We start from the raw sequence: 13,305 nt of genomic DNA, 5'->3' as shown, positions 1-13,305 counted from the left end.
TAACTTTTAAAGAGTTAGCTAGACTGGCTTTTTTTTTTTTTTTTTTTTTTTTTTAACTTTATTATTGAGCAGAGTGCACTCTGGACCTTTGTTTGGAGGGGTTTTAAAGACTGGGCACTTAGGGGGAAATCTCAGTAGACTTCATCAGCTTTATGCTCTAACACTTTATGTTTTTATTGATTTCAAAGACAGAAAGGGAGAGAGAAACATCAAGGATGGGAGAGATTTATCCTGCACACCCCCTATTGGGGATCATACCTGAAATCAGACCAGTAATCAAACTGGTTCATGGGTCGACACTCAATCACTGAACAACACTGGCCAGGCAAAAATTAATATTTTTATAGAGCTTCTAACCAACTAACAGTCAACCTTTAGGCTCAACATATAATAAACAATCTTTGGGCATGTGGTAGGCCTTATTCCTTTTTTTCCCAATTATTGTTTATATTTAATATTATTCTGTATTAGGCAATCATATAGTTAACAAAGTGGTCCCCTGATATTTCCAGTATCCACCTGGTACCATACTTAGTTATTACAATATTATTCACTGCATCTCCTATGCTTTACTTTACACCCCTGAGACTACTTCGTAACTACCAATCTGTGTTTCTCAATTCCTTCACCTTTTTCACCCAGTCCCCCAGACTCCCTCCCCTCTGGCCTTATTCTAAGATGGACCAAGATCTCTGCCTCCTGATGTACATGTTCTGCATCAGCAGGGGCGACACCGATGAGGACTACGATGGACGACCATGCCTCTGATGATGCTGCATTGTAAAGCGAAGGGATTTTGCAGACTTAGCTAAAGCCTCTCATCAGTTGAGTCTGGGTTAATTAAAAAGGAGAATATCCTGGACCAGCCTTAGCTAATCAGATGAGCCCTTTATGGAGATGCTCACCTAGAAGTCAGCCACCACATGACAAAGGCCCCAGGGCAGCCTCTACACCTACAGCCTGGCCAAGAGCTAGCAAGAAAATGAGGATGCTGAGCATAACCCAACTCTGCCAACAACCAGGGACTTGGAAGAGGACTCGATGCTCTAGATTCGGGGTGTCGAACTCAATCAGAGAAGGGGCCAAAATCTAAAATCCAGCCTAAATCGCGGGCCGAATGGTTTACTGAACAGTCATAAACTGTCATTGTGATGGAAACGCAGCGGAGTGCAGTGATGACAGCGCGGTGCGGGCCACATTGCAAGGCCTGGCGGGACGGATTTGGCCCGCGGGCCTTGTGTTTGACACATGTGCTCTAGATGAAACTACAGCCCCAGCTGACTCCTCGAGTTCAGCCTTGAGGAGCCTCAGCAGAGGACCCAGCTGCCCTACATGCAGAATCCAGCGCCAAAAACTACAGGAGTTATGCCGCTGCATTTCTGGTAACTAACTGGTTACTCAGCAATAGAAACCTACCGTAATGCAGGACACCTAAGTTTGGAGAGCAAAACCAGGGCCATTTCTACATTTCACCACCAGCTAGACCTTTCCTGGCCTTCTCTGGTCCACAACTTCCTGGAAAGCACTCTCTGCCTCCTCAGGATTATTTTTCTTCTTCTTCATCCATTCTGAATTCATTTGTTCTTGTACAAACCGCCTGAGGGAGCAGGAGCCATTCCACCGAGGGGGTAAGAAAAAGGAACTTCCACGTATGATCCATGAGGGGACATGGCTGAGCCAGCGAGTGGCCAGTTAAAGCACGGCCATTTAGCTCAAAGATCTGTAGTGCCAGAGAGGGAAAGCCTGGGACAGTATCACAAACAGTAGAAATTTGGAGCTGCCTCTCCATTGTGTGCAATCTAGTAGACCGTGTGTATGGCCTTGTAACTTGATAGCTGCCTAGGGGCACAGAATAAAATTTAGATTGTATACCTCCGAGGGCAAGGACTTAAAAAAGGAGTTAAGAAGTGTCCAAAATTTACTATTTCTCAAACTGAGGCTTTTTCCCAACTCTATTCCAGTCCCCAATCTCATCCGTTTTCATGACTATGAGATCTCGGGTCAGGTTGTCAAAGTAGAATTGGAGGACCCCGTGCCTGGTTCACTCAGGGATGCTTCCTCACCACAGAGACCTGGGCCCATGTCAGGCCTTACTGAGTCAGAGTCTCTCATGGGATGGGGCCTCAGGAATGTACACTTTTTACACGACGAGTCATCTGTACACTAAATTTGTAAACTATTAATATAACTTGGCCAATCCCATCATTTAACTTGTTTGTGGAGACATGGTTAGCAAGGAGAGCTAGGGTTAGAATCCAGAATGTACAACCTGTTGATGTAGATCAGGAAGCTGGAAATGAGTCCGTGTCTGCGTTTTCCTCTGAATAGTCCCCTCCATTAGTACAGGTAATTAAGCAGTGAAGATAAAATGACTTGGTAGTGACAGAAATACATAAACACATTAGGAAAGCAATTCCATTTCTCTGAGGTCTGCGACCATTTAGCATTTTATGGTTTATGCAAAACTTGACGATACACTGAATTATCACAGAAATGGCTGGCGAGGAAGGTTCTTCATGGAGTGGCCACTCGGGGAGCACACGTGGTCTCTGCTCCCTGTGGACAGCGTGGCTTCCACGATGATATGTATGGGCTGCCCCTACTCAGCCCAGTTGCAGCCTTAAATTCACCCACTACAGCAGGAACGTTCCTGTTTGGGACTATGCTTTCCTCATGTGCGGATCACGCAGTGAAATAGAATCTGCCTTAGAATATCTGCCAAGATCACTCAATTTCCAGTAACACCTATTGCTGTGGACTGAATTGTGTCCCTTCAAAATTGATGTGTGAACTCCCAGTACAAGAAAATGTGATTGCCTTTGGAGATACGGCCTATAAAGAGGTATGTGAGGTTAAGGAGGCTGATAGGGTATGTCCTGTTACAATAGGTCCAATGTCCTTACAAGAAGAGGAAGGACCGGGATGTGTGTGCACAGGGAATAGACTGTGTGAGGAGGAGGCAAGCGGGCAGCTTATCTGCAAGCCAAGGAGAAGGGTCTCAGGGGAAACCAACCCAGAAGCCACCTGGGTCTTGAACTTCCAGCCTCCAGAACTGTCAGAAAATAACTTTCTGTTATTTAAGCCACCAAGTTTGTGGTATTTTGTTATGGCAGCCCTAGCAAACACACACACACCCATATACAGTAACAACTCTCACTCCACATAACATCCCCTCTTTACAGGCCTTATCTCCAAATGTGATAACCAGAGTCGAGAAATGAGCTTTGAGGTTGCATTCCAGCCATCCTTCTCTTCAAATAATCCGTGTTCTGATGGCAGCAACTTTTTTTTTTTTCTTCCAAGATTAGAAAATATTTAGTCAATGAATTTTTAAAAACCCATATTCTCCCTGCAAGTGCGTAAGTGTGGGTATTTCTGCGGTCGTGAGGAGGCAGAGTCCATAAAAATAATGCATATTGATCACTTCTGCGCATCACTCAAAAAATAAATCTTCATTTTAAATAATTAAACCCATAGATACACAGAAGATCAATTCAATGGAGAAAAAAAGCAAAACCCCTGTTCTCCTCCCGCAGAATGAACTTCAATAACCCACGTCAGCAAACAAACACAAACACCGGAGCAAAACCATGTGGGCAGGTCCCTTCCCACCTCTCCTCCCACCAGGACACAGCCCATCAGAGATATCTCCTCCTCTTCCCCAGAGAGGAAATACCAAACTCGCCAAAATCCTGCTCTCTGTCCACGTGCACCAGGTGGAAAAGCAGCGAACTGTCCCTGACACGTCACCTTGGCCCTTCTAGGAACATGAGCTGTGCTTTGTCATTCCCCCCCTCGCCTGACCCAGGCTGTCGACCGGAGGAGGAGAAGGATGGACACAGATAAGACATTACCTACGCTCAGGAATGCAAAAATAATAACCATCGTTGACATTTATTGAGCACTTATCATGAGCCAGACACTGTTCTAGGCAACTTAAAAAAAAAAAGTTACTCAGTTAATCGGCCAAACTTCCCCTTTCACAGGCCGGGAAAACGAGAAACAGCGAGGTGAAGAGGCTAGTTTCAGGTCATACCGCCAATAAATGGTGCCGCTGGGATTCCAACCCAGGCAGTCGTGTGCCACGGCTCTCAACTATGTCACCACTTGCTCTCTCCTAAGAACCGAGGCAAAGGCAGAGATGGTTTAAAAGTGTTCTTTCAGTGATCTGTCTTCCCACCCATGTCCTGAATACTGTATTGGGGGGGGGGGGTGAAAGGCAAAAATGAAACACAGAGTTTAAATGTAAAATATTAGCAACTAGAAACATTTCCCAGACATCCTCTTCCTACCATTTACGAGGTAGGTAAATATTATTTCTCTCATTAATGGATAACACAGCTAAAGCTGACTAAGTACAATGCCACAGCAAGTCTGTATCCCTAAATCCAGAGTCCTATTTATTATGATTTTTTGATTCCTGAATCATGAGGGGGAAAAATAACATCCTTACTTGCAATTCACTGGCTAATGAAATGATCCAAAGAAGAGCCTGGATCTGCAATTATCCGGTTAAAATGCTGGAGGTGGACTAGCCCACAGATTCCTAACTTCTTCTGGGTCCTTGGAGACAGAAGGCGGCAGTGTAAGGGATCGCTCGGTGAGGGTTAAAAATGGATGGCCTGTCACTCGGCATAAGTCGCAGGCACAAGAAGGCTTTCTCAATGGTATAAAGGCGGTAGTCATGCACAAAACCCACAGGGGGCTGCCCTCCTGGGAAGCTGACCAGTCTCAGCAGCTTTAGCATCTGCGTTGCCTTCTGAAAGTTCATGTAACTGAGCCTAGAATCAGTTATTTTTGAATGAGCTCAGAGTTTTCTTTTTCCCTTTCAGGGATCATAATAGACTTCCTTTGTGAGAAAATGGAGGACAAACATTGGTCAGGTAAAATACATGGTCGCTGGCCAATCAAACTTCTCCACTGCAGCCGAGGGCGAGCAGCGTGAGGAGTCAGGGAGACAGAGTTCCCGACACCCCCCTCAGGAGCACCTTGCTCTGTGGAAATGGTCCAGGCCAGACATGTCATCTGGCTCACTGTGGTGATGTGTTCCTCCAGTGCCACCCCTGGGGCCCTGAGAGACAGAACGACACTAACAAGAAGCAAAGAGGCCCAGGAAATCTGCCCAGACAAAGCTGGGAATTCAGTGTGCTGTTTATTCTTTCCTTTGGGTAAAGAATAGTTGTTTGCAGTAAAGATGCTGCCATATCACAGTCTTCATGTTATGGGAGGTATATGAAATTAATAATAAAACACATTTGACTAGATTTTTCAACAACCTACACCCTCTTGGTGAATGCTGCACGTACCTAGTGTACTACTCTTGCTGAGACCCTTACACAAAGAAATAAAGAGAATCACAAACTCACCCTTCGTCACAGCTGTTTACAGTAGTCAACCTTCTTGGCAGAAGCATCTGTCAAAATTCTTTGCCTGGGTAACTATTCCGAAAAAACACTTGCACATATTCATGAGATGTACGAGAATGTTCACGGAATACTAGTGTGTCATGGGGAAAATAAGAAGCAACCTAAAGGCCTATCAATAAGAGACTATAAAGTAAACGCAATATACATTCTAAATTATTACGCAGGAGAATGATGGCGGTCTGAGCCTGGGGTCTTGAACCAGACTTCCTGTATTTCAATTCGAACTCCACCGGGCACTGGACAGATGTCTCCTCCAAGGTAAACCAGGCGGTGACGGACAGTGGTTCATGGATCCCTGCATTGCTGTTTAACGGTCTCACTCTGTGACCTTAGAGAAACTCCGTAACCTCTCCGGGACTCCATTTCCGGGCACTGTCAATGCAGATGGTAACAGTTGTCTTTCTCTAGGACCGGTGTGAGGTTATAAATAAAGTGCTTAAAAACACTGCCAGGCATGGAGTAAGGGCCACATAGTGTTAGCTACTAGCAGTACTATCCCCAATACAGGGCTATGAGAATACCTAGAGATGATCCCATTTACATAAAATTAAATCAACAAGCCACAACCACATATCTATCTACCCATCTCTTCCTCCTTCTCCCTCCCTCATCTCTTTGTCTGTCTCTCTTACACACACACACACACACACACACACACACACACGAGTTTCTTTCTAGAGAAGAGCAAAGGCAGAATGGGCAATGGGTATGAAAGAGAATTTTGACTCCTAAGCCTATCCTTCAGAACTGCCTGGATCTTTTAGAACTGGAATCATCTCCACCGGATCTCTCCAAGTTCTTACCTCTTACTCAGTCCTATCTCTACACCAATTGCATTCCACTCATGGCTCGTCTCCAAAATTACTCCCCTCTAGTCATTAGCAGCCTCTTGGTCAACTCAAAGCATATTTTTCAATTCTTATTTTACTTCACCTCTTAGCATCTTTCAACGCTATTGATACCACTCTTTTAAAAATGGCTTCCAGGAAACCTCAGCCTCCTACATATTCTGAAACCCCTCTCCCCACTCCTCAGTCTCTTCAACCATCTCACGGCCTGCCACTGGGCCTTCAGTGTTGAAGGCTGATCCTGGGCCCTTTCTCCTCTCACCTGATTCAACTTCTCGGCAACCTCGTCAGTGCCCAGGGCTCCAGCTACCGTGTCTAGGAACGTTCCTCTCCCATTTACACTCCAGATCCTTCCTTTGAGCAGCTGACAACATCAACTGCCCATTTGACATAGTCACTTGATACACTAAATGTTCCATGTCCAAGATCTGGTCTTTGGTTTCCATCATCCCCTATCTCACATGTGTCAAACACAAGGCCCGCGGGCCAAATCCGTCCCGCCAGGCCTTGCAATGTGGCCCGCACCGCGCTGTCATCACTGCACTCCGCTGCGTTTCCATCACAATGACAGTTTATGACTGTTCAGTAAACCATTCGGCCCGTGATTTAGGCTGGATTTTAGATTTTGGCCCCTTCTCTGATTGAGTTTGACACCCCTACCCTATCTCATGCACCCAGTTTGGAAGCCACTTACTTTGGGCTCCTCTTGACAAATCCCTCTCCCACTAGGCCCCCAAATCCAATCCTACAATAGCTAGTTACTGCATCTCCCTCGCATCCGCCTCCTTCCCTCCTCCATCTCTCCTGATGACTTCTTCAGCTTACACGCTCACTCACCTAGGAAACTGCAATCATCTCCTAACTGGCTTCCAGATTTTACTCTTGTCTTCCTCTCACAGGTTCTTAACCCAGGTCCATGGACTCCCTCCCAAGGAGTCTGGGATAGAATTCATGTGGCCCGTGAACTCAGATGGGAGAAAAAGAAATCACAGCTTTATTTTTATTCATCTCAAACTGAATTGTTCCATTTCACTCAATCATGAATGTCAGCAACAAACCACAGTAGTATAAGGAGAATACTAGTATTCCAAACACTGTTGTGATTTTACCACCAACAGATGTGTTCATATCACATGACAGTTGTTATATACCTTGTTTACTGTCATCCCTACTTTGAAATTACTGTAGCTATCAGACTGCCCACTGATTCTTACTTATTGTGCTAATAAAGAAGCACATAAAGTACTATATCTTATGTGTGTGTTTAATATTTTGACAACTACATTTAAATGTAATTGGTCTCCTTTGTAATCCTATATGTCTTATTTTAAAGATTTTTAAACATTATTCTTAGAAGGTATCCCTAAGCTTTATTAGATACCCAAAGAGGTCAAGGATGAAATAAAGCTCACGAACTCCCACCAGCTGATTTTTTCACTCTACAGTCCCAATTATTTTCTTAAAACACAAGTCTCATGTCACCCTCATACGCCTTTCCACTGTCTTGCTAATGAAGACCAAAGTACTCAACAATCTGGACCTGCTCACACCTCTGGCTTCACCTGGCATCACTTGTTCCCTAGGTCGTCTATATCGGCCATCTTTCAGCAACTCAAACTTGCCATCCCCCACCTACCCCAGGGACTTTGCTTATGATCTCCCCTGCCCACTCATCCCTACCTCTACCTGTTGGCACAGCAAAACCCTTTCCAATCTTCAAACCTTCCTACAAACATCCCCTCCTTAAGGAAGGCCCTCTGGGACCCCAAGGCCACCCCTTCCATGGGCTCTGCACTCTCAGAGCTACCAGAACTTTCCCCTCAAGCACTTGTCATGATTGCTAATAAAACTCCTGTGTGGCTGTATCAGCTCCATGAGGCAGGGGCCATACTCCTATGGATCTATTCATAGCTGGTCCATGCTCTGAAATAAGTTAATATTTGTCAAATAAATGAGTTGGGGGGAAAAAAATCTTAGATATCCAATAATGGAACTAATGAAATAAATTATGGTACTCTACACACTAGTTACTGAATAGCCATTGAAACCACTTAATAGACGTTTATTTGCTGACATGAAAGTTTATCAGCATGTCTAATATTTAATGTAACAATAAATAAAAGGGGCAAGTTACCAAATAAATGTTGAGCAATTCCACTGTAATTAAGAAGAAAAAATAGATATATAATCATATGAAAAGCTAGAGAGAGTGCCATAGAACAAAATCTGAAAGGATATTCGTAAATGATGTTTACCAGCTCTCATCTCTCAGTAGTAGAGTTAGAGAAGACTTTAATAATATATTGTATTCATTGCAGTATATCCAAATTGTCAACGTGTGATCCATATCAAAATATTGACAGGGCCATGCACATTCTTTTCTTGTATTACGCGTTTGAAATCCCATGTCATTTAGAAGAGATGATTTTAAATTGTATATTTACATTTACCTATGTTGCCTTAATTTTATCTTCAACGAACAAGCCTTGATTTATGCAATTGATAAATTAATAAAACTTCAAACTATCTAATTATTTTAAAAAATAATTAAATAACCCACAGGGGGCAAGTTTTGCTTGAGTGAACCAAGGCCCATTTCAGCAGCCCCATAAAGAACTGTAGAAAAAGATTAATAAAATAAAATAAAATAAAATAAAATAAAAAGAACTGTAGAATCTAAGTAAGTATATACCTGACAGGGAGCACAGTGCCCGCTGTGTAGTAACTCTGACCAGCACAGGTCTCTTCAGGTTGGTAGTGATTTCATTATCTTGTAAAATCTACTTAAGTTATAGTGAGTTTCATGTTAAATATATTGAACTAGTAATAAAGAAGATAAAAATCATGGCCATCTTATCCAGTATTAAAGGCAGACTTCTCACCAGATATTCTGAAATTAAAGTAATACTTTTTTCTTCTGTTGCAGTTTAATCACATTAAACCTCTAAGTATTAAAACAATAAAAAGATAACACCCTGGGATTAATTAATTTGAATTGGAGTGATGCTGGGTAAAAAGATGAACACCAGTAATTCCTAAAAGTTGAGGAAAGCGTTCTACATAGAAGTCAAACTGGGTGAGAAAGTGTCCCTGGTAATAACCAGAAGTCTTCAGCTCCAGTTTCTATCTCATTACAGTGAGAAGTTCCTTTGCCTTGTACTAACACACTGGCTGGAATGAACTTGCTGACTCACACATCTTGAGCATGGACTTTTCCTACTGGAATAACTTAACAGGTCACCCAGAGAAGAAATTAATGACCAGGAAGGAGAAAACAGAAGCTTTACAACAGATTCCAGTTTCTGTTTGAAAACTTTCAAGCTCCACAGACCACAATTTACAAAACTTCACAGGAAAGCTAAGAACCTGAACTGCGACAACTCTTTCCAAGCTGCTTCAACTCAAAATTGCTAATTTCCCTCTTTTTATGACTCCCCTTCCAGGCTCACATAATGATGATGATGAGGAGGAGGATGAGGATGAAGATGTAAAAAAATGAAGTTCTGAGGCGATCTAGAAGCAAGCCAAAATCAACGAAACACCATAAGCTGAGATTACTTACAGTCTCTAGCTGCGACCGTGCAACCCACTCTCAGCTGATCTACCACCAGCATCCTTTAGGCTTTTGAGCTGCATGTCTCAGTAGTTTCCTGACCTCCTTCACAGGCCTCCAATGCACACGGTTTTAAAGCAAGGCCCACCGTCTCATGTGGAAACAAGAATGTAGTTAATTAGCCTACGTAGAATCCGGTTTCGTGGGGAAGAAAGAAACCGCCTCTCCCATGCACATTTTCCCAGACACCATGTTCCCGGGGCTCTCCATGCAAACGAAATCAACACCTCCTGGTCCTGCAGAGCCGAGCCAAGGCAGCTGGGAAAGGCGCATTTGCCACGGACCCGCTTCCAGTCTGAAAGACACTGATGCATGATCTGACTTACTTCATTCGAGAGACGAGCTCTACACACAGGGCCTGTGGTACATGAATCTATTATATTAATCTGTCATCCATGATGGATACTAAACAGGCCCCTCTACAACAAACACCACCTCACCTACACACTGCTCTTTCAAGCACAAAGGAAGCCATTCGATAAGAAGACCTTCCTTGGAAATCGTTGGGATAAACATGGAGGGGAGAAAAGGGCTAATAAGAAGTTATAAAGACACATGTTTTTTTTTTTGGGGGGGGGGATTCTTTCCCAGCTTCTTAACCTTTAGTACGCCACAGGAGCACAGGAAGAATGGTAGAAATTGATTTTGTGCGAGGCTATTAAAGAGAGTGCTGTTCTCATCAGAAAGTCCCTCCCCCCCCTTTCAACCATAATCAATAATTTAAAGCAAAGCCAAAAATCACATCAATCAAATGACCATGAAAACTTTTGTGTGTGTGTGTGTGTGTGTGTGTGTGTGAGTGTGTAGCATAGAAGCAAAATTAAATTAGTGTCTGCTAAGGAATTATTACTCTTAAGGGAATTATGAAGTAAAAACTTTCATTCTTTGCCACAGCTTGCCAATATACTCACTTGAAAAGCAAAGTAAAGTGTTAAACAATATGATACCAAGTATAATAATAAAGTTATCCTTTTTATTACTCAGATATTTGGTGTGCTGTCAAATTTAAAAGCAACTGGAAACTTAACCGGCGCAAAACATTCTTCAGAACTTGGCAGTGTAATTGTAAAGAGTTGCTTTCTTTCCCAGTTTAGCCAATTTCTTAAAGTTACAAAATAATCAGCAGGAAGTGATGCTTTAATTACAAATTATACTGAGCCAGTTCTTTATTTTTAATGTGCTTTGTTTTCTTCAGGCACTTTAGTTCCTTCTTACTAGTGCCGTGGTTGGCAAACTGCGGCTCGTGAGCCACATGAGGCTCTTTGACCCCTTGAGTGTGGCTCTTCCACAAAATACCATGGCCTGGGCGAGTCTATTTTGAAAAAGTGGTGTTGGAAGAAGTTTAAGTTTAAAAAATTTGGCTCTCAAAAAAAAATTTCAATTTTTGTACTGTTGACATTTGGCTCTGTTGACTAATGAGTTTGCCGACCACTGTCCTAGGGTATGAGAATTCCCATATTTCTGGCCAGTAATCACAAAACGAAAGCAGGTGAACTTTGGCGAATAAGCCGTGTATCACCATGTTCACGGCTGCTCTCGAACTCTTTTTAAAAAATATATATATTTTATTGATTTTTCACAGAGAGGAAGAGTGATAGAGAGTTAGAAACATCGATGAGAGAGAATCATTGATCAGCTGCCTCTTGCACACCCCCTACTGGGGATGTGCCCGCAACCAAGGTGCATGCCCTTGACTGGAATCGAATCCGGGACCTTTCAGTCCCCAGGCCAATCCACTGAGCCAAACCGGTCCGGCTGCTCTCGAACTCTTTCACTATGATGATTCTGTGAGCCACCAAGCATCTGAGAGATGGATTCATCCTAAGCATGTGCTGGATAACCACCTCTCTAGGATGGAACAGAAGGGAATTAGAAGGGATCTAGAGTAGATAAAAATCTAAGGTCCCTTCAAATCCCAAGATTCTATGGTCTTCTACTGCATTAAAATGAGATTTTATGTTCAAACATTAGCATTCATCAGATAAAATCAATCTCTCCAAACCTCAGCTTCCATGTCTGAAAAAATGGAATAATTATATGTAGATTACTCTGAGAACTGCATGAGATCACGGATGTTCATGCAGTTGCTGAGAAACATATGGTCACCATGACAGAGCGACTCGCACCAAGGATGACTCAAAGCCAATTCTGACACAAGAATTTCAACAACAATAACAGCCACACACAAAATCCCAAAGAGTGGCTGAGCCAGACCCAACCTAAGATGTGCTGTTCCCATTGCTCTTAGTCTGAAAGCCTGTATTTCGATGCACCCTAAACTTTAATGCAAAAGAATGAAAACTTAATTCTTTCCAACACCCATTCTTTTGTTTTCAGATGACAGGGGCTAGCAAATGATACACACACAATTAAAACTGCTGATATGAACATGAATAAATTAAGGCATTTTCTTCTGCTGTCCGAAGTCTTTTTCTGGACTTTTCCATTTTCATTTAGTGGATGAGAAACAAGTGGATTTTTCAGTGGCTTAGAGAAGAGAGAGGAGGTTGATAATATAGTGCCCCTTCCCCACCTCATTTACTCATGCACAGTACCCATGGTCAGGTGACCATTACTACTTGCTTGGGCTCTCAAAGCAGATAGCGATCACATGATGCCTCCCTCTTCCTGTACTGTTCAGGGTCTGAGGCCGAAGGAAAGTCAAGCTCTCAGGCAGGGTTCTCTCTCCCTCAGATGTTCATGGGTGCACACAAGAATGGACATGAAAAATGCCTTCCACAAGTGGGTACTTCTCTGCAGAAAGCTTCACTTCCTGGAAGCAAAACCCAAATCTCTGCATCTAAATTCTATGCTTCCAAAAATTATGGCCTTTCTTTCATCACTTAGCTTTCACAAAAACAATGTGCAGAGGAGCTTAGTGGAAATCAATAAAACACAAGAGTTTTTAATTTCCCTTGAGTAGACTAGAAAGTACTTTTTCCCCCCCAAAGCCATCCCAAATGTGTTCATTTTCAAACTAGCTGCAGATTCACTTTGTTTCATAATTTGCTTATGTATTTATTCTCTAATTACTTTAATAAATAATTCATAGTGACTCAGAGAAGTGCATGCATCATATAGACTATTATAAAAACCTCCCACTGAATCTGGCCCCTGTTTTAAGGAGCTTTAGAGTGATCACTGTGTCACAAGAGCTTCATTGAAAGGGAATGTGTTTGCTAGAGGATGGTGTCATAGACGCCACATTCATAGATTAAATATCACCCAACCAGACTTTCTAATCCAACAGCAACAAGATTACACTGTGTACTAAGCAAGAGCAAATCCTGGTTTTAAAGAGATTTTCAGCAGACTGTCCAAGTGGGAGAGAAAAGAAGAAAATGAAAGACCACATACAAAATGCTAAAATGATGTTCTCAAAGAATCAATGGAATAATCTGGAGAGCTTGAAAAAAAT

General features: G+C 42.7%; 1 protein-coding gene and 1 long non-coding RNA gene across 15 annotated transcripts in view; both read right to left on the bottom strand.

Moving 5' to 3' along the window:
* Positions 1-13,305, bottom strand: part of APBB2 (amyloid beta precursor protein binding family B member 2) — a 324,770-nt gene that overhangs the window by 120,124 nt on the left and 191,341 nt on the right. The gene's annotated exons all lie outside the window — the stretch shown is intronic.
* On the bottom strand, positions 10,688-11,434 carry LOC123651401. Its single transcript, XR_006740079.1, has 2 exons — positions 11,317-11,434; positions 10,688-11,097 (listed from the first exon to the last, which is right to left on the bottom strand). It is a non-coding gene; the product is annotated as an uncharacterized LOC123651401 (long non-coding RNA).

This window comes from Pipistrellus kuhlii, unplaced genomic scaffold (assembly GCF_014108245.1).
Source record: "Pipistrellus kuhlii isolate mPipKuh1 unplaced genomic scaffold, mPipKuh1.p scaffold_m20_p_1, whole genome shotgun sequence".
Lineage (NCBI taxonomy): Eukaryota > Metazoa > Chordata > Mammalia > Chiroptera > Vespertilionidae > Pipistrellus > Pipistrellus kuhlii.
The sequence above is the reverse complement of the archived record's forward strand: the minus strand, read 5'-3'. Positions and strand labels throughout refer to the sequence as shown.